The sequence below is a fragment of the Chrysoperla carnea genome, chromosome X (genome assembly GCF_905475395.1).
Source record: "Chrysoperla carnea chromosome X, inChrCarn1.1, whole genome shotgun sequence".
NCBI classification, from domain to species: domain Eukaryota; kingdom Metazoa; phylum Arthropoda; class Insecta; order Neuroptera; family Chrysopidae; genus Chrysoperla; species Chrysoperla carnea.
The window spans coordinates 25,752,868-25,776,678 of record NC_058342.1 but is presented as its reverse complement, the minus strand read 5'-3'; positions in this window follow the sequence as shown (position 1 = coordinate 25,776,678).

Below are 23,811 nucleotides of genomic sequence, written 5' to 3'. Positions count from 1 at the left end.
AATTAGGTGATTTTATGAACACATATACCAAAATTTTGTTCATAGTATCAATATTTTTAATCGTTACAAACTTGGGACTAAACTTAGTATACCTTGGTATATTTCATATACGTGGTATAAAAATTGAAGAAGAAAATGAAATAATTGGGTTTGAAGACGAATATGACTAGAAAAATTTTTATATTGCCAAATAAAAGGTACTTTTCCATTGAAAACTTAAATTTCTATTTAAGTACTCCATTGTACAATGGTCGCTTGTTTCGCCTGGTGTTGTATTTTATGATCCCGTACTTCTTATTACAGTGAAGAGAGTATGTAACTATGTAACTGTTGGCGAGGACACACTGCGCGATGGACACTGCATCGTTCGCTGTTCGTTTAAGAAGGACAGACAGCAGAATCATGAAGGAACACGCAATGAGAGTGCCGACACTTTAATACAAATGTGTATGTTTTTTGTACAAAAGAATAACATTATATATTTGTTTTTATCCTTGTCTACAAGAAAATGAATTCAATTCAATATTTTAAATTGCTTTCTTTCGTGGAGATTTAATAAATGAGAGAAGAAAAATGTATTTAATACACTTACGTACTTTTCTATTTTAAAATCAATTTTTTTTCTTCGGTGTTGTCTCTGAAATCTTTGTTGCCAAATTTAGTTGAGGTAGTTGAGCACCAAGGCAAGTTTAGACTTCTGGTTGAAATTATTTGTACCTCATTCACTTTGATGGTGAATTTTCTTATAACGAAAAATAAGATTAAAAATTTTCGATATCTGCCTTGGTTTTCGAAATATCGAAAATTAAATAGTTAAACAAAATTTTCAATTTTCGATATTTTGAAAATTGCTCCAGATATCGAAAAATTATATTCTTACTTTTTGTCTTGTATTGTCAAGTTATAACATAATTCACCATCAAAATTGATAATATATATTTTTTTAAATTAGTGTCACCACTGCCGTGCTCACGTATCCTTAGTTAGTCTGTCACGGTTTTTTTTTTTGGTAAAAAATTCATTTAGGTTTTAAGTTAAGTTAAATAGATTTATTTTTAATTTCCACCGACTAGTTTTGGAGAAATCTATGAAAACAAATCACCTACCGTTTTACCATAAGACCAATGATAAATATGTCTACTTTTGAAGAAATTATTTTGACTTAGTTGACACTTTCTGCACGGAAGTGAGAAAATATATTTTTGTTCCTCTTCAAGAGTTCTTTCAGTTGATAAGTCGCAAAACACTATGAAAGCTTTACTCTTCTTAATAAGTTACCTTCTAAATCAACCCTTAAAGTTACCCTTAGTAAAACCCTATCTTCCTTATTGTCTTACAAAATTTAAAGAATAAGAAGTTGGAAAAAACAATTGACTGAGTTAATTGCTGAAATACTATGTATAGACAGTGTTATGACGTAATCGTTTGTTTTTTGACGTCAAGTAAGTAAAGAAATATACCCACTCTTAGAGAGCTGTACATTCATAACTGATATTCCCATATAATACATACTATAAAATTTGCACCTTCGTGGGTAAGCAGTGGTTTTAACAAAAAAAATTTTTCAATCAAAAGTTGTTTATTTTTTCATAAGGAACATTTTTTACATTTAAACTTTTGTTCTATCTGTAACGGTTTACAAGGTGAGTCCTACAGACCCAAGACATAATTGACCTATGTTGCTCATTTACGAATCTGATTTTCAGCTTGATATCTATTTTCGTTTTTGAGTTATCGTGATGACAGGCGACAGACAGACGACAGACAGACAGACAGACAACCGGAAATGGACTAATTAGGTGATTTGATGAACACCTATATCAAAATGTTGTTCATAGCAACAATATTTTTAAACGTTACAAACTTGGGACTAAACTTTGTGTACCTTGGTATATTTCATATACATGGTATAATAATTTTCGCGATAAATATATACTTGTATTCTTAATAAGAAGCCGATTAATTTGACACGCCACGCTTTTTTTTACGTCTGTGATTGGGTCACCAAATTCAATATGTTTCGTTTTACTTCAATGGTTTTCTATCTTGACTTGACGATAAACTAAACGAAGAAAAACGTCTGGAAAAATAGAATTTTGTTTGTAGAAAATTTGTTGACCTTCCAAGTGTTCTTTGAGATATTTTCATCAAGAAATTCGTAGATACAATAAAGACAAAATAATGGTACGATAAAAATCCAAAAACATTTTAAAACAAACATTTAAAAATTGTATAAAATTAAAATAAAACGATTTAAATATCAAAATGGCTGATCATGTATTATATAAAAAAAAAATTGTTTACAATAAAAAATTTCCTTACAAATATAAAAAAAACAATAAAATTATTTACTAAAACGTTGGAAAAAAAAGTGCGTGGGTTTGATTCTTAATTCAATTATGTGTATTTCTAAATTACGATTAAAAAATTTGTTTTGATTTCAATTGGAGGGCATTTGAGTCGTCGTCAGTAGCTTGATGTCGTTCGCTCATCTGTTTTTTTTTTGTAGCTGCTGAATCAAATGGACCTAGTTGGTTTGAACTCTTTCTGGTGGATTCATATAATAATTTTTTTTTTTATATCAAAGTATATCTTACAATGACCTAAATTGCCACACATTGGATCCAATCCAATAAAAACATTTAGATCCTTTCGATTCACGTACTATAGAAAAATAGAAAATGCAATTTTTAACGAAATGATTGTTTTAAAGTTATTTTAAAAAGTTTCAGACAAAAGTGTGATGTTTTTTTTTATATTTTTTATTGAATTGTTCTATTGTAAGTGATACTTTTATATACCTGTACACATATGAGTTTGAAGTGTAAGTGTATGTATATTTAGTGGTCAGTCTGAGATCACATGGGTCGTCTTTAGTTGTCCAGTATTGGAGTGATTTTTAATTAACTTAACTATTTTCCCCATTAGTTAAACTTGTTATAACTTGCTATTGTCCGGAAGTTTACAAAGTGACTTTAACAATCGGGACCCGATAAAATCAACATCGGCTCGAATATTCCCAATTGTGGATCCCGACTGTTAAAGTCGCTATGTAAACTGCTGGACTTGTTTTTTTCTTTCCAATTTATATTTAACTCAGCCGGATTTTTTGATTTTTATACCATGCATATATGTAATATGCAAGGTATACTAAGTTTAGTCCAAAGTTTGTAACGCTTAAAAATATTGTTGCTACGAACAAAATTTTGGTATAGGTGTTCATAAAATCACCTAATTAGTCCAATTCCGGTTGTCCGTCCGTCTGTGGGCACGATAACTCAAAAACGAAAGAAGATATCAAGCTGAAATTTTTAAAGCGTACTCAGGACGTAAAAAGTGAGATCAAGTTATCAATTGGGTCTTGACCTATGGGACCCGTAGGACCCATCTTGTAAACCGTTAGAGATAGAACAAAAGTTTAAATATAAAAAATGTTCTTTATCAAAAAATAAACAACTTTTGTTTGAAACATTTTTTCGTAAACATCATTGTTTACCCGTGAGTGCGCAAATTAGGCGTAAATTGTATAGTATATATTATATAAATTGTATATGTATGCGCCATGTGATAGAGTAATCAGCACTATTTATGCATGGTATTTCAACAATTAACTCAGTCAATTGTTTGTTTTCACTTGTATAAATAAATTTTTTTATTTTACCCTTATTAACAACGATTTTAAATATCTATTCAACGATATTTCATTTACCATACTTTGTTGACATTTTCAGCCTATGTATGTATGTTTGGCCCTTTAAGGCGCTTTAGAGACCAGACGCGTAAACCGATTTTAATGATTCTTACGTTAATCGTTCGCTGACTTTCAATACTACATATTGACTTTAAATTACTGCCATATCTTCAGTAGCACTCGCAAGGTAAAGACAAATCGATTAACATAAGAATCATCAAAATCGGTCGACGCGTTTGACCTCTAGTGTGTCATATAGGAATATATATAGACTGATGAACACATTACCATTCCTTTGCGTTGGTGAACTGGAGTGTCCGGTTTTGATTTAAAATTAACCATCTTAAATAGGAGTTAAAGTAAAAAAGTGTCCATCTGAAAAAACACGTAACAGTTATAAAATTGACCAGAATGGCGCTTGTGTAGCAGAAGGTGTTTGATGTGAAATTCTCTATCCTTCTCGAACAACTTGTATAGATCTTTATCTTACTCTTATTACTTTGAGCACTTCTTTTAAAACTTACACTTTTGCTACAGCAACGCCACCCTTATTTGCTGCTTTTCGATGGACACTTTTTACATATAGAGATGGTTCTCCTTTATCTTTACCCTCCATATTTAAAATAAGTAAAATTTCAATAATTCCTGCACTATAATTGACTTATATAGGAATAGGAATTGGTTAGGATTGGTAAGAATGATATAAACAACCCGCTTAATTATTTACAAAAGCAATTATCGCCAGTATATAATCGGGATTTTTAGAAAAAAGCTCAGAATTTAGAGAAAAAAATAATGTAATTATTGCAACTCTCAAATGTGACATGTTCCTATATAATGTTCACAAATACTTCAGCTAGAACTTTTATTTGAACTTTATTTTTTATTTAATGAAAATTTTTTTTGTAATTTGTAAAAACTGATTCAAGCCCCCAACAGCCCACCAAAAATGGGGTTAGATACCCCTCTGAGAGGTCGACTTTATTTTACGAAGTTTTTATAACCTTATAAACAAATGTGGAAAATTTCAAAGATGCATTAATTTTTTTCTTTTATTCCATGATATTTAATTTAATTTTGTTGTACTATATATTTTTCGCTTAAATTCGGAGAATTACATGCCTTTTTCCGAAGACAGGAGACACCAGCCCAAACCCAGGGAGATATCAACTTTAGGCAAGAAAAAGCTTGGAAACAAACTTAATAATCACTAAGTATTTATAACAAATATGTTAAATCGGCCTATAGACATATATAACATTGACTTGGCATTATCGAATACGATTATATTGTATATTTGTCTCTGTCTAAATGTGGTAGTACTTTGTCATGCATACAAATAATACAATATATCTGTCTTTGTTTTAACATATCGTCTGTGTGTAATACATATACACATACACACAGCATCCAAGATAATATTTTTATGCATGAAATTTCTTTACTTTACTCTTCTCTTAGTCGAGAAGGAATCAAATAATGAAAAAATGTATACTGAATGGTCCAAGTATGGTTTCTTCATCGAAATATCAAAATTTTTTTTGGGTTTGTTTTCAAGCTCAATGAAAAGCTCACTCTATTACATCACTGGTAATCGTTAGATGAACACTTTAGATTAGAAAGTTGTTATTGATTTAAAAAGTAACATTTATTGTTTGAAACATTTTTCCGCAAACCGTACAGTTTAAGCAAAAACGGATTGAAAAGTTTTACCCAAAATTGCTTTTTCGTGTCAAAATTGTTATTTCGTATAATTGTTTCTGCGAAATCTACGCACTCTTCGAAAAAAATTTTCTAATAAATCAAATAAAAGTGGTTTTTTTTTCTATAAAGACCATTCTTGTTCAAACTGAATGAACAAACGCACAAAAAGCTAAATTTTTGCTATCGAGTACTGTCTAAACTATTCGGTTTACAAAAAAGTCTTTGCGTATTTATAAAGAACAACTTTCTAATCTAAAACGTTCATCTAATCTTTGTCAATTATGAATCATAGTGAGGTTTTAATTGAATCTGAAAACTTCGAATTCCATGTGTGCCTTTAAAACTAACTTTTTTCTTTTGAAGCACTTTCCTCGATTAAATTTATTTATCGAGTTTCAAGCATATGCCAACTTAAAAAAGCCACCGTGTATATTGCCAATTTTTTACGTGGGTAGTGAGTATATGCTACAGCTTTTCATTATGTAATCCTAGAATTAATCTTCGGGTTTTTCTGTTTTTACCCGACTGAGCAACGCAAAGGAGTGATAATGTGTTTTATCAGACTATTTATGTACCTTTCTGTGTTCCTAAGTGGCACACTAGAGGACAAGCGCGTTGGTCGATTTTGATGATTCTTAGGTAATTCGATTTGTTTTAACCTTGCGAGTGCTACTGAAGATACAGTAATGAAAATTCAAGATGGCGGCCGTCAGACGCTATATTTTGAAAATAGTATATGTGCGTTCCTATGTGGCACACTAGAGATCAACGACGTGAGCTGATTTTGATTATTCTTGCTTCAATCGATTTGTCTTAACCTTGCCAGTGCCTCTGAGTAGTGAATATTTAATATGGCAACCACCAGATGTCATATTGGGAAAAACAAAAAAAATAATTTCGGTGCACTATGTTAAGTGGGGTATGATTGAATAGCTATTTAATGGACAAATCGATTAACGTAATAATCATTAGAATCGGTTCACGCGTTTGGTATCTAGAGCGCCTTAAAAGACCAAACATACATACCTAGGCTGAGAATGAAAGTCGACAAACTATGGCAAGTGGCAAATCAAAAAACCCGACAAACAAGTTCAGCAGTTTACTTAGCGACTTTAACAGTCGGGCAAAATTCAAGTGGGTGTAAATTTTAATGAGTTCCGACTGTTAAAGTCGCTACGTTAACTTCTGGGCTTGTTTTTTTTCAGTTTATTTTTGACTCAGTTGGGTTTTTTGATTTTTAATCATTTTTTTTATTGGCATTGGATTTTATTGACGCTGGACCACACTGTATATATATTTCGTTAAAAAAAACTTAATATAAAAAAAAGGTCTTAAAAAAAGTTTTAATTTGACCTATGTAAGAAAAGGTTAGTGAACACAACGACGCAACGTGGGGGTATATTTTTATACATTTGAGAAACAAAAAAATACACAAATTGTTCGAAAAAAACGTACAATTCGTTTTTTTTAAATGTAAGTATTTTGTATGTTACCTCTATATGGAGAGCTTATATAATAATATGTAAAAAAAAAGCTGTGTTTGAAAGGCACCAAATAGGGTATTATTGTTAGTCAAAAATAGATCATGAAATTTGAAAAAAGCTAAAATTTATGTACGAATATACATAAATATTCTGATTTCGAGTCATAAAAGCACATTTTTCTTTTATAATATTAAAATTAAAAATCATAATTTTTAAACTGTATATCAAGTGACCTAAAACGTGGGCAAGCCTTGAAGTGATGTCATCGGTATGAACCATAGACCATCAGTTAGTTCAGTGTAGACAGCTGGGTATAATATATCCATAGATAATATATATTTATATTTATTATAATCAGTTGTCTATCACATCCAAATGTATGTTTATTTTTAGGAAGATAGGTTCTAGGTTAAATGGCGATCGGTCAACTTCATTTTTTCAAATGGAACCCTATATTTTTTGTAGCTTTTGTAGCATAATCATTTATGTTTTAAAACGAGAGTGAGTAAAATGCTCATAACGCGAGTACTGGTTTGCTAAAATATATACGTGCAATTTACACTTGAAAAGTTTTGTATATGGCAGTGATGTGGCGCTTACAATATATTTTTTAGGTTATACTGTATGTAGTCAGTTTCTGTTGTATATTACTTTTTTTAAGTTCTAAGAAAAATATTGTAATTCAAAGAAGTAGTTAGAATGAGTTTAATTTATAATTACGTTTGAAGGTCGATTTAATTTTAATTCATCGTCTTAATATATATTTCAATAACTGTTGCTTGAAATCATCCCAGCAACTTGACTGTGATTCAAGAATTTATTTAGTTATAATTGAAAAATTCAACAAAATGAATCATGATTCTGTTTCGCTGAGGCTAGAATTCTTGAACAAGATCATATTCTACGCATTGAGAGACTGGGGAATAAAAGATTTACTTATAAATGCTAACTTGTCGTCCTATTAGCTCAGTTGGTTAAGGCAACAAAATTAATTTAATTAGTAGTTGTGATGGGCTGGTGTAGTGCATGGTATAAGTATGAAGGAGGTGCACTCAGCCTCTGAAATTGAGGAGCTGATAAATGAAATTATCAGCGGAAAGATGGTAAAACACATATATGGTATCACAATGGGCTCTATAGTCTAAGTGTGTCCTTCGTGGACAGCCAATATACTTGTATTGATGAAAATACTTCTGAGTATTTTTTTTATGATTTCTCTAATCGAAAAATTAAAATTTGTTCAGAAAATTTAAGTGAATTTCTTTCGCTACGTTTTTTGACTCTTCTTTTTTACATTAAAACAATTTGAGTTCATATTCTTCATAAAATTTGTCGGGAATATAAGTTTGCGCAAGAATATTTGGGATTACGCCAAATGATAAATTCTGTTTATTAATGTAATTAGATTAAAATCCAAAAATTTTAAAGTAAACTTCGTATTATTTTTGAAGTTAAGGTAGTACTATCGGTAATAGACTTTGCATTCAGAATTTAATGAAACTTGGCATAGTTGTCCATCATTATATCATAATTAACCAGTTAAATTTTTAGGGGCCTTCAGAGAACTGAAAAAAAAGATATTTTAAAGATATTTTAACATTGATGATTATGGGAAATCACAAATTTTATTTTATTTCACAAAACTGGACGTTCAGATTTTCAGTTCTCTGAACGTTCCTAAAGATTTAACTGGTTAATCATGATATAATAATGGACAACTATGTCAAGTTTCATTAAATTCTGAATGCGAAGTCTATTACCGATAGTACTATCTTAAAAATAATATGAGTTTAAAAGTAACAATTTTAAGCGCGCTTTTCTCGAAATGTGATGTCTATCTCATTTACAGAGAGTATCATCAATAGAGCGTAGAACGTGCCTTTTCTTTAATCATCGGTCCACTTATCAGAACGTATTTGTTACAAAGTTGCTTTACCCATGTCAGCAAAAACTAAATAAGTAAGCTCAGGATATTCTGATAAACGTACACGTGTTAGTATTCCGTGTCCTCCAGAATATTGTGATTTAATTTTATCTTTATTTTGAATTATTTTACAAAGAGTAGATTTTGGCACATTAAATTCGACACAGACTTCATCGCGTGTCATCCCACTTTCATAAACGGATATAAACTTCAGTTTTTCACGTACTGATAACGATTTGAGCCTTCTTTTCGGCATTTTTCAAATAAACATCTGTATGATAGTAAAGCAAAACTAAAACTGAAGATCATGGAGGCTAAAAGTGTGGAATTTGCGGGTAGAATCAGAACAAGTAAGTAAACAAACAAAACGATGTTATCTCTGTTCTCAGTTACAGAGGTTAATTTATATAAAATTCACTCTATGTCTCAGTTATAGAAGTAACTATGACGATTAAATCCAAATAACGAATCCTAGGTATAGAGGTTTGCTTCGTCCCAATAACAGAGGTAATTCAGTGCCAAAGTGTTGGAACCTCAGCATGAGTTCCAGTTATTGAGGTTTATCACTTATCCAAGTCCCACTTAACCAAGTTTAACTGTATATCTATGTAGATATTCTTCAAGGCAGTATGCTTGGACCATTATTCTCATGCTTACACATTTTCCAACCGATTTTGAACTGAATTCTACCCAAGCGATTTATATAAAAATTTGCATACACATTTTAATTATAGCAGGTATTTTTTATCTGATCATCTAATGGAATTTGAAAATATGACAAGAACTAGATTCATAGTAAATAATGTTATTTTCATAGGCTTTTACAACATAATCGATTGTATAATAAACACGAAGTTAGTAGTAAAATTATTAACCATTCTTCATGGTAATAATCAAAGTAACATACTAATGTTGTTGTACCATCCATCCATACATTAAAAAAGAACACGTGTCTCCAATGCCACCACCGAAAATTGGTTGTTGGAGTTATGTTTCAAGCTTCATGCGTACAACCCCATAAATTGCTGAATTCAAATTACAATGTATCGAATTTGCCGGACTATAGAGTACTGCCACAGTGACTTTTTGAAAAAGAATACCTTGTAATCCGACAAATTACAATGTAATATGATTTCAATAAAATTCTAATTTCAGCCACGAAAAATTAATGTATTTTTATAATAAATTTGTATTGCAATTACCTTTATAGTTATGTCAGATTACAAGGGGTGTCGGATTAGATAGGGGCCGAAATACCGCAGATCTACTGTAATCTAGCTTGTGCATATACAAATATTGAAAAAAATTTCACATCAAGTTCAAATCAATCGGCTTGAAGATTACCAAGAAAGCAGAAGGGATAACATTTTTATACCCTGTATATATATAATATACATATATCAAGGTATATTGAGTTTAGTCCCAGGTTTGTAACTCCTAAAAATAATGATGCTACGAACAAAATTTTGATATAGGTGTTCATAAAATCACCTAATTAGTCCGTTTCCGGCTGTCTGTCAGTTCGTCTGTGGACACGATAACTGAAGGACGAAATGAGATTTCAAACTCAAATTTTTATAGCGTGGTCAGGACGTAAAAGGTGAGGCTAAGTTCGTAAATGAGCAAAATGTCAATCAGGCCTTGAGTCCGTAGGATTCTTCTTAAAAACCATTAGAGATTTATGATGTTGGTGGAATCGGTTACTTCGTTCTTACCCAAACGACGACAGTGTGATAAACTTTACCGCTCCATTAATTATAATTGTTTTCACTGAAGCTGCCTGGATTCGAGCCCGCAACGTAAGTCTAAGTAGACAAACGATTAAAGTCTATCGCTTTAAGGAGGATCCCTCACCAGTAATAGAAAAAAATAAATTAGTAGAAAATGATCCAAATTTTTAGTATGTTGTAGTTAACGATACATATTATTAAATCAAAAAAAACTTTGGGTATCTTATCGATCAATTAAGAGAGTAATTCTTAATTAAAAATACACTAAATAACATACCATCCTCATATCATGCTATGTTATTTAGTGTATTTTTAATTAATTAATTACTCTCTTAATTGATCGATAAGATACCCAAAATTTTTTTTGATTTAATAATATGTATCGTTAACTACAACATACTAAAAATTTGGATCATTATACCATGTATATATGAAATATACATAGTATTATAAGTTTAGTCCCAAGTTTGTAACGCCTAAAAATATTGATGCTACAAAAAAAAATTGGTATAGGTGTTCATAAAATCACCTAATTAATCCATTTCCGGTTGTCCGTCCGTCCGTCCGTCTGTGGTCACGATTACTCAAAAACGAAAAGAGATATCAAGCTGAAATTTTTACAGCGTGCTTAGGACGTAAAAAGTGAGGTCAAGTTCGTAAATGAGCAACATGGGTCAATTGGGTCATGGGTCCGTAGTACCCATCTTGTAAACCGTTAGAGATAGAATAAAAGTTTAAATGTAAAAAATGTTCCTTACAAAAAAATAAACAACTTTTGTTTGAAACATTTTTTTTGTAAACATCACTGTTTACCCACGAGGGCGTTAATTAGGTACAAATTTTATAGTATGTATTAATAATATAGGAATATCAAAGTGAATATCTTTTGTTATTTACATGACGTCAAAAAAAAACAAACGATTGCGCATCAACAATTGCGCATTATATGAGAATATCAGTTAAATATGTCAGATATGTATGTATGTGAAATGTGACAGAGTTATCAACACTGCCTATACATGGTATTTCAACAATTAACTCAGTCAATTGTTTGTTTTCACTTGTTTTCTACTAATTTATTTTTTTCTATCACTGGTGAGGGATCCTCCTTAAACCGCTCGGCTACTTAGGCTTTATAACCATATAATCATCAATGGTTTACTACTAGCATCAATGAGAATAATTCTTTGTTGGCGCTGGCTATCCAGCTACTTCCTAAAAATAATTAACTTTTAAATATCCGTATAATTTTTTTTTTCTTTTTTGTTATTTAAAAAAGCATGTATACAAAATATATTAATGAATTAATTAATTACCGTACATTAATTTTAATGATTTAATACACACAAAATTATGCATAATTATACACGGAAATATGAATTTAAAAAAAGATTTTCATATACCTTCGTTGTATATAATAAAATATATTGTCATGAATTCATTTAATTCATGTAAATTAATGAATTTTCGTTAATTTTTTGAAGGTTTACAAAGAAGGTATATATTTTTATTTACATACAGTTATAGTCGCTTGTTAAATATGCAAATTGATTTCGAAAAACATGGTTTGAGACCGTACAATATACGACGAGACGGGAGGTCATGTCTCTTCTATTACTTCGGTTCGTAAAAATTTCCTATCGTTTCAACGTTACCTTGTTTTTACAGTGTGTTTCGTTTTACGGGATATTATGAATGCAATCTTGTTAAGGAAGTTTTAGTATCTATAGTTTTATGGTTGATTCTACATTTATCCCTCTGTAGTAAAAAATGTACTTGTAAAAGTTTATGATATATGATTTTTTTAACAAAATGCAAATGTGATTGACACTACATGCAAAAAGAAAGTCGCATTTGAGAGTGTTATTATACTTCTAATATTTTCCTTTATACAAGATTTATGACTTTAAATTATATCTGGGGACAAATAACATAAAACAAAATATTCCAAAATGGTAAAATAAAGATTCTTAGTATTTTAGAATGAAATTTATTAGAAAAATTAATCGTGATTGACATTACTGTCATTTTGGATTGAAAATTAGTTGCATTTTGAACTGTACTTCAAAAGAACCCTTAGAAATGAATCACAGGACACAAGTTATAAACTTCAAAGTCATTTTAAATATGTAAAAATGTACTAAAATGTTATTTTTGAGTGCAATTAATAAGAATCAAAAATTCACAAATAAAAGTTAAAGTAATTGGAATTTTAACGTTCTTATAAACATAAATAAAACAATTTTAATGAAAGCTTAACATTTACGAAAAAAAATATCATTTAGGAACCAGTTGGCACCAAGCTAGTATTTTACAAGCTTTTATTGTACTAAAAAGTAGAAAAAAATTTTATCTACGAGTCACTTACACCCAACTATTTGTTAAAGCATGAGGCGCTTAATATCAAGAATGAATCGAAAAATAAATAGCTATGTAGAGTAGATAAAGCGTTCCGATTCATTTTTGATATTTTAAATTGAACGCTTCAAGCTTTTACAAATAGTCGGGTATGAATGATAAAATTATTTTCTACTTTTTAGTACAATAAAAGCTTAAAATGTATTTTTTAATTAAAATGTATACTTTTTCATAGAATCACCAACTTATATAGCATCATTTTTTGTGATTTTTCACCTTAATTACTGTCTTTTATAACTTGTCAAAAAGCAAACCCTACTTTAAAAATATGAAGTGCAATTATTATTTTTACACAAATTATATTATATCTGGGTTAAATTTACGACATGCAGATAGTGTCGCTCATAATACACGTAAAAAAATTACATATTTTTTTGTTATTGTAAGAAAAAATTAAATTTTGGTTACGTGCATAATTATGTGCGTAGGTACACATTTGTTCAAGAGCACCAATAACTGAACAACATTAAAATGCACAACAACTTGCCACTTCAACAGAAAAACATGAAGAAAAAAACATCTGGTTATAAAGTGCCACATTCACCTCTATGTTCACACTGAAAGTTTGTTTTTACAAAAACGAAATGATATATTCTTGAAACTCACCTAAATTTGTCTTTTAAACTGAAAATTTTTTCACGTTTTTTTCGATTTTTTTCAAGGGATGCGATTTTTTTACGTTTTTTAAATTTTTTCTAATTTTTTCTACCCTTTAAGAAACTACGAAACTATTTTATTTGAAAGGATTTATAATCCTTAAATATTTGACTTCTCAGTTGAATTGATAATGATAAGTACAGGTACCGGCTATCCTGCCTATTATTTTCTATGGTTTACCCTTAGGCTTGCACGACGTTAATACCGGGATCGTTCCTCACAAAGTCAGCATGTCTTCCCCTTCCTTTCGTTTCCCCTATCCGTTTTTATGACATGTTCTGTACAATATTGTATTGTTTAAAAAATAATGAATAAATTGAATTGAATTGAATTGAATGAGCTAACAACAGACGGACATGCTGTTCGAAAAATTTAGAAAGATTACAAGAGTATAACATTTATATCGAATTGTTAAAATTTGTATATGGATGTTAAAACTTATATATAGAATGGCCGTTAGCATTTGATATAAATTATTTAAATTACGGCTTAAGAATCAAAGTCAATAAGTAGCCAAGTATACTCTACACTATACAGTATACACTATACGGTAAGTTGAAATGTTGCCTAAAGCATATCATTCAAAAATATTTCAACATAGTGCCTATGTAGTATAGGCTTTTGGTGTATATTCAAAATATGTATTTTGGAATGAATCGACGTACATGAGGTATTTTTATAAATTTTTGGTATAGTTCGTTCTTACAAGAGATCCAATTTTTTATATTTCGATGAAGAAATCCACCTATTTGTGTGTTAGTCTTAAGGAATTTCTAATGTACTAGACTAAAAGTTTCGAAATTGTGCGGAGGGGTGAAAAAGTTTACTCTGAATGAAAAAATAAAAATGTTTTAGCATGGTGCCAAAACTGTAATACTTTTAGCTTTCAGTATCTTAATTGGGTATGGGTTATGGGTATGGAGGTTAGCGGGCCACGCTCGAGGATCGCGCCTCGAAGCAATGGTTCAGAGCACCTAGCCAAGTAGACCCTTGTACTCTATCCCCGCTACGCTTTTCAGTGGCTATTATAACCAACTGATGTACTGAAACCCAGGATTTGCTTAACGCTGAGTTTCCTAATGTCTTCTGGTTCGACTATGGCCGGGCAGTAACAGAGAAAGTGGATCGATGTTTCTTCTTAATTTTCTCCGCATCTGTCACACGCGGGAGATTGTCTTTTTCCAATCTGATGTTGGAACTTGTTCAGGTTATCATGCCCTGTGAGTGAGTAACTCTACAATGACTCTAATAACAGCTCTGTTTAGTTTCAAGATCTCCTCGGCTCTGTTACCGAACGAGTTTCCTTCACCCAACAGGCTTTTGGCGATTCGCCCTCCCTCGTAGCTGGTCCATGCCTTTAATTGTTGGTTTTTCAGATTATCTCCTAATCTGTTAAGACCTTCTTGGTATGGCATCCTCGCAAGCTTTTCTTGAGTGGGAGCCATGGTGGTTCCCAGTTTGGCCAGCTTGTCTGCTCTTTCATTACCGTTCCAACCAGACGTTGTTTCTTTTAGCCACGGGTAACGGAAACTACGGAAGCGGAATTCTTCACAGGTCGACCTAGTGAAAATAAAGTTTTAAACTATACAAGTGTAGGTGAAAGCCTGTAAAGTGTAAACAAATTAAAATTAAGTAGACAATAATGAGTTCGTAATATGCACTAATTATAAAAATGAACATTAAAAATAAATTTTTATCAACTAAAAATAAAATTTTAATGTATAAATTTGAGTAAATTTTATGTTCAATTTCCTAATTATTGATTTCTAAATTTCTAATGTTATCTTATAATGAGAATCACTAAAAAAAAAAAAAATAATTTAATTTTAATCTTTTTTCAAATATATTTCATCATTTTATTAAATCTTATTAATTTGCAATTTGTCTCTAATATACTTCAGACTACAGATAATTTTTTCCTGCATTAAATTACAGGAGTTATTTTTATTTGTTCCCGGAAGGCTTTGAAATTATTTTTAGGAATTTTATTTGCAATTTGTCTCTAATATACTTCAGACTACAGATAATTTTTTTCTGCATTAAATTACAGGAGTTATTTTGTTTTTAATAGGTTCAGTATCACGTACTGAATGTAAATGCACAAAATCCTTACAAATATAGGCGGGGGAAGTGCCTCCATTTCAAGGAAAACCTTCTTTTGCTCTATTCCATAACCGTGCACTTTGGACCAAAAAAGATAATAGTCTTTATTGTAGATAATTAAATTTCTTTTTTGTAAAGATTTTTTTGTATCACTATATGTCTTCTAATATTTGTAGACCATTCTTGTAGAAAATTTTATTCTCTACAAAATTTCTTCCGGCATTTTTTTCGCGAAAATCAATGGTGTATTGCAAAAAAACAACTTTAAACTAAGATGGTAGCCTTCTCTTACCGCCAAGGGGTAGCATCCCGCCATTTCAAATTTAAAATTATATTTTACCATCCTAATTGTAATCAAAAAGTCGGTTTTTCCCCAAAAAATGCGATTTAAAAATCTGGTATGACTGTACCATAAGAAGCAGATCTGTTATCTACTTCATACTGATGATGACCACGTTGTAATCGAATTACGTATTTAAAATACAAAATTAACTTAGGCATTGTACAAGATTTTAAAAGTTTAATCTTAATCTTAAACAGTTTTTAAGTAAAGAACTCTATAACATTTTTATACCATGTAAATGAAATATATACAAGGTATATTAAGTTTAGTCCCAAGTTTGTAACGCTTGAAAATATTCTGTCTGTCTGGCAACACGATAACTGAAAAACAAAAAGAGACACCTAGTTGAAATTTTTATTGCGTGTTGAAGACGTAAAAAGTAAGGTTGAGTTTGTAAATGAGCAACATAGGTCAATTGGGACTTGGGTTCGTAGGACCTATCTTTTAAACCGTTAGAGATAGAATAAAAAATTAAATGTAAAAAATGTTTCTTATAAAAAAATAAACAACTTTTGTTTGAAATATTTTTTGGTAAACATCACTGTTTACCCACGAGGGCGCAAATTAGGTGCACATGTTTTAGTATGTATTATAAGGGGAATATCAGTTACATGTGTGTGGCTATCTAAGAGTGAATGATAACTTTCTTTACTTACATGACGATTGGGTCATCAACACTGTCTATACATGGTATTTCAACAATTAACTCAGTCAATTGTTTGTTTTCATTTGTTTGATGTTACTTTTGAGCTGTTGCCTTATCGAGGTTCTACTGTACTACGCTGAACTTGTTGTTTCAAAAGTGAAATATTTAAAATATTCACAAATAAACTAATTAACTTCAATTACTTCATTAGCACTAATTTACAGAGTTAAATTGTAAGTGTAATAAGTTAAATTCATTGGAGACTTCAACGCTTAGTATGACGCTTAACCCAATAACTACATTACTTTAGCTTAATAAAACTACATAAAAAATATTATACAATTGTAAACCGCAGTTAAATTTATTAAGTGTTAACCACAATTTAACACATTTAGAGAAAAAAACAAGTTAAATTTATCTAATGTTTTTGTTTCTGGTGCAATTAATATGCAAAATTAATACAAACAAGTGAAAATTAACAAATTGACTGAGTTAATTGTTGAAATATTCTGTATATAAACAATGCTGTATATATCCTATAAATAGACATTTATTTTCATAAATAAGAAATATTTTTGTAGGATAAAATGGCGGCCATTTGTTCCCGGAAAATTTTGAAATTATTTTTAGGAATTTTTTTTCTTTTTTGTAATCTAAATGTATTGAAATTTATTTAAAAAACAAAAGTTTTTCTTGACAATTGACCCAAGGGCGTTGCCAGCTCATGGAAAATTGGAGGGCAAGTTGATTTATAGTATAGGAAAAGTATGAATTCTAGGGTATGTTCAAGTAAAACTATAGGAGAAAAAATTGCAAAATTTATTTTTATTTTAAAATTAGACTTATTTAACCATAAATTTATCTGAAAACAAGCGTGGATCTAGAGTTAAGTTTCGGAATTTCACAGACACTGGAATCCGGATTTATACTGGTGGAAATCGTGGAAATGTCTTATGTATTACACAATTTAACCTCCCCCCTTACCTTTATTAATATATAAATTGATACATCCCACATAAAAGTGTCTCTGTATTGCTGAAATAATTTGATAAATATGTATTATTTTTTTGTTTTCTTTATAAATAAAGACAACAAAATATTCCTTTTTAGTATTCGCTACTCAATTAAATCAATTTACAATCAATTATTGTTTTATGATAGTCCCCTTTATATTCAAGAGTGACACCTACTAATTTAATGAATTTGATAGGCCTGTGAATTCATAAATCTTTCTATTTTTCGCATAGCCACATCTCCCGAATCAGGCCTCAGATCGAAATTTGGTAAAAAGCTTTTCCATTTGTCTTGATAATCTTAATTTACTGGTATAATTTTCTGCTATCAATAACAGAACACCCTGTATATATCTACAGATACATATAGCATCTAGACACATAGAGTATATATCTGTAAAATCTAACATGTTTGCCTTACAAACTTATTATTTAAATTTATGATGATATTTTTTCGTTTTTTCCTAAGCGGTACATTTTTAGACCGTGAGTATATTTTTCGTCAAATTTAGACATAATAAACTTGAAAATGAGGAGTGAATTATGGAATTTGATAAATGGGGAAGGAAGATGAGAATAGGCCAGGAAAAAACTTGCAAGAGTAATAATATGTAAAATAGAGAAACAAATTGTTTGGTTCCGTCAACTCTCCCCTCCTTTTCTCTCTATCTCAACCCTCGTAGTTCATAGGTATTTCCTAAACGAAATAGGCATCTTGTCTATTAAAAAACCGTATTGTTTTCAAACAATAGCGCCACTAGTGTTTAAAATACCAAACTAATATAAATTTTCGCATGCAAATATTTATGGAATCTCTAAAATGCTTAAAACATCACACATTTCGTTTTATTGGTTAACTTTAAATTAGAATTTTTTGTTTTTTAAAGTCTATATTTAAAAGAACTACCAAAGAAATTTGCATATATGAGAATAAAAATTAATATAAAAGCTAAAAGCCAAAAATTCTTTATTTTTATTTTTTTGAACATATAATATAAATACAATACAGTATTTTTCAAATTGTTATATTCTCTACCACCAAAACTGAATGTGTGTATACATACATTTTTATTTGGTTACTTTCAGATATATTTATCAAAGCAAACTGTATAAGTCCATTTTTTGCCTCTAGGTGATTTAAAACTAAGCATTTTTAATGACTTGTTACCACTACAAGAGATTATATATATACACATATACCTATATATATATATATATATATATATATATATATATATATATATATATATATATATATATATATATATATATATATACCAAAATAAAAATAGTATTTAAAATCGACTTACGTTCCTTTCTTACAGAATCCTAAATGGTACAGTCCCGTACCATTTCTATGTTTATCATGAGCAAATAGGGACAAATGCCCGCTCTAGAGATTCACAAAAATGGTTAGAGAGTCAAAGACCCCACAAGTTTTTTAACAAAATATTTTCTCCCAAAAGTTGACTCCTTTAACCTTAGATCATATATTTTAAATAGATAAGCCCAGTGTATACCAAGTATATATATTTTGGCGTCACAGAGTAGATTAACAAAGATGAAAATACAATATTCAAATAGCTGACGGAGAAACAACATTTTGGAGGCCTGGTATTCAATGCGCATGATCGTATAACCGGAATCAGCTGCTTCAATGATGTGTTTATATTTCAAATTCACATGTGCTTAAAATAAATAAATAAAATTTTATTTTGTTTTAACGTTCAAACGAGTAATATTGTTAGATAATTTTGTGTTAATTCTATGAAAAAAAATTTTGAACGATAAAATGGTAATTTGTACAAAATATACTGTTTTAATTTTATTTGAAAGTGGTATAATCTTATTTTAAATACGCGCCAGGATATTATGTTGTATATTAAGACATGCGTATTATGACCAGGCCCCGATATTTACTATCCTTGTCAATCTACTTTGAGAGGTGGTTCTCACTCTGTTGGCAATTCCAGTAGTGAATTTTCAAAGCCTTTAACCCTCTTAATATTATCGACTGGGTTTAATATGAAATTAGAATCAATGAAGACCTACCTACAGATGTTCAACTCTCCATCTTTTATAGTTTTTGAGAAAAAAGAAACTAAATTTTTGTCCTTATTAGGACCCTCAGGGGAAAAGAAAGTTATTAACGAAAAAACGTTTCATACAAAAGTTTAATTTTTTATAAGATAGATTTTTTACACTTTTGTTCTATTTCTTATGGTTTACAAGATGAGTCCTACGGATTCAAGACTAAATAGACTTTTGAACTTACTCACTTTGTATGTCTTGAGCACGATATAAATAAATTTCAGCTTGATATCTCCTTTCGTTTTTGAGTTATTGGGTTGATAGATAGACAAATGGAAATGGACTAATTGGGTTAATTTTACGAATATCAAAATTTTGTTTCTGTCATCAATATATCTAAGTGTTACAAACTTGGGACTAAACTTAATATACTTTAATATATTTTATATATAGAGTTTAAAAACTAAATAAAATCATTTTTAAAAACAAGTTTTTAGGAAAAGCGCCTCCATAAGATGAAAGGGGAAAAAAGCAGTAAAATAAATTTTTCGATAAACGGTTTCCACTACTTTAAATTCGGATTCCAATGTCGGTGATACCTCAAAATTTAACATTAGATCCACGCTTGTTTTTAATGTTTCTAAAACAATATGCCAGCTGGGACTTAAACGAAGCAAGTTTAAGTTATCGAATCATATTAAAAAAAATTGAGTGCGATGATTATTTCAAAAGATACCATATTTGAAATCCAGAAATGTGAATTTCGTTTGGAAAGCGAATATCCCGTAAGGGAATTTTGTATACCTCATTTCTAAGAAAAATAAACCATCTTTCTAGTCTTAACAAATTTGTTGTAAAATAATTTTTAAAATTTTGGCACGCATCTAAACTTTATATAAAATTTAGGTATAAAAATTCTCTCCCTTTCGATCTTCCGTGTAAAGCGGCAGGTTAGGTTAGGTTAGGTTAGGTTATATTGGCTGTCCACGAAGGACACACTTAGGCTATGAGCCCATAGTGATACCAATATACCATATATGTGTTCTACCACCTTCTCAGCTGATAATTTCATTATCAGCTCCTCAATTTCAGAGACTGAGTGCACCTCCTCCATGCATATACCATGCACTACACCAGCCCATCACAATTATTATTTAAATTAATTTTGTTGCGACGGCGGGAATCGAACTCGCTACCCTTAGCATACCGTGGACGGAATTGGTTACGCCTTAACCAATTGAGCTAATAGCGCGACGTGTAAAGCGGTAAGGAGTAGCAACAATTTTTGAGCAATATATTCCAAAACTAGAAAGTACAAGTTTTCAAACGAGCTTTTGCGGTTTTTGCAGATTTGATGATTTTTCGCAGAGATACAGCTAAATTTTGATCTTTAATACTTCGGTTGAGTATATATGTATTTTGACATAATTATTGCTATTTATAGGCTAATTATATACCACCTAATGAGTTTTTTTTTTAGGATTGTTCTTATTTATGGCATTGTTTTAAGGTTATGTTTATATCTGTCAAAGTATTATATAGGTATCAGTTACGCTCCACTGTGTTCAATAAAAGATTTTTTATGAAAATGTATATCAAAAAATAATTCCGTGTATTTTAAGGAGTGTTTCATTATTCTTATTTATAAACCCAATATAATTTTATTTATTGTTTAAATACCCTGCGTGTGTTTTAATCAAATATTTAATTGCAGAAATTCATAAGATTTCGTAAATTAAGTCATTTGAAGTCTTTTATCTAACAAAAAATTAATGCATCTTTGAATTTTCCACAGTTGTTGATTCGGTTGGAAAAATTAAAAAACGTAAACAAGTCTCAGGGGCGTACCTAACCCCCATTTTTGGGGAATAGTTGGGGGTTGTAATCAATTTTTTACAAATTACAAAAAAACTATGCATTAAATCAATAAAAAAGTTTAAATAAAAGTTCTAGCTGAAGTATTTGTGCACATTTCCGTTTTTTCTAGTTTCAAAATTGTCCGAGATATGGGAATTTTAAAATAGAATTTTTGTTCAATCAAATGAAAGAGTTGCCATCTTGTAAACCGTTAGAGATTGAACAAAAGTTTAAATGTAAAAGTTATTCCTTATACAAAAATTAACAAGTTTTACTTGAGTCATTCTTTCGTAAACATCGCTGTGAGGATGCCAACTTAGGAAAATATATTGTTGTCCATTTTCTCTAAAACTATAAAAAAAGTTTGTTGTAAGTTTTCAGGTTAACTTTAACTGGTGGTTCTGTGAAACATCCTAGAAAAACAAAACAAAATTAAAGAAAATACTTGTGAAAATTTCGAAATTTTCGAAAATTTTTGACGCCATTACAACAATCTAAGAATGACGCAAGAAGACCTATTTTCAGTGTTAAATTAAAATTATAAATAATGGACATAGATTCCCGTAATGGAGAATTTTTAAATCGCCCTATTAGCTCTAAGTCGCCCTATTAGCTTTAAGTCGCCCTATAAGCTTAGTTGGTTAAGGCATAACCAATTCCGTCCGTGGTATGCTTAGGGCAGCGGGTTCGATTCCCGCCGTCGCAATAAAATTTATTTCATTAATAGTTGTGATGGGCTGGTGTAGTGCATGGTACATGCATGAAGGAGATGCACTCAGCCTCTGAAATTGAGGAGCTGATAAATGAAATTATCAGCGGAAAGGTGGTAAAACACATATATGGTATCACAATGGGCTCTATAGCCTAAGTGTGTCCTCGTGGACAGCCAAAATAACCTAACCTAACCTAAGAATCTTTAAATTTCATAAATATGTAAAATATTGACGAAAAGCTATAGGTATACATTTTTTGTTCATCTTTAGTTATTTATAACTTCTGAAATTTTGTATGTTCTGAAAAACGCTTCTGGTACATTTTTCCAGACATCATACCGAATCCAACGAACTATCACACAAATTTTTAATAGCATTATCTCAATTTTTTAGCATTTTCAAGTTGTCGACTAGACAACGCCATTGAAAATTCAAATTCATTTATTTTACCAACCAATATTTATAATGATTCCCCACTTATTATAAAAAGATGGTAAGAACGTACGTCCTATCTAGCATCAGACAACATATGTGAATGAATTCAGTTAATGAATGCATGGGGATTCAAGGTAACACCATTGGACGCTTCTAAAGATGCTGTATAAAATATATAATCTTAAGATGTAAGGACCACATTAACCAAAAAAAAAAAAAAACTTAATAATATAAAAATATCATCCTCTATCTCACTTAATAATAATCCCCCCTTCTTTCCTCTAGCACCTGTATCCATACGAAAATTTTGATTTAAATATTAAACAATATTTTTATCAAAAAAACATTTTTCAGTCATAAAATAAAATTTGAAATTAATATGCGAAACAATTCAAAAAAAAAAAACTTTTAATGTCATCGAAGCGAACTTCAAGGTCAAATGTTTTTAATTAAAGTGAAACTTCTTTAATTATGGTTGGGAGAAGCAAAAAAAGGGGGTTGGTTTTATTAAATTGAGTATGGGCGGAGAAAATTTTCTTGTGCAGTTAAATAATGATAATAATAAGAAATGTTTATTTTTGTGTCTGAAATATTGTTTTTACAGGAGCCCAAACATTTTTTAATCTTATGTGTACACTTTTAGTCCAAGAGGTTAGTGCGAAAATTCTTATTGTAGTTCGAAGTTCACCGCAGCTTGCAAGAATCACGTGGAAACATTTATGCAAGGATTTTGTAGCAAACATTTGATGTTTTAGTATGTGTTGTGATGTCTGTGCTTTCTTTTAACAAGCTTTTATTTAGTTTCACCTGTCCCGTTGTCTGTCTGTAATCAAATCTTCCAAGTCAAAGTTGATCCACTTCCCGGTTTCCAATTGAGCTGAATCACAATGCATGGTAAGGTTCTGGCGTTGTGATTTTCCCATCGCTTCCACCATATTTGATACATATACTTTTTTTTAATCTTAAATTAAAAATTTTTATAAAAAATACTTTTTAAGGAATAAGCTTTTAATTTACTAAAGAGTAGAAAATAATTTTATCTATGAGTCATACCCGACTATT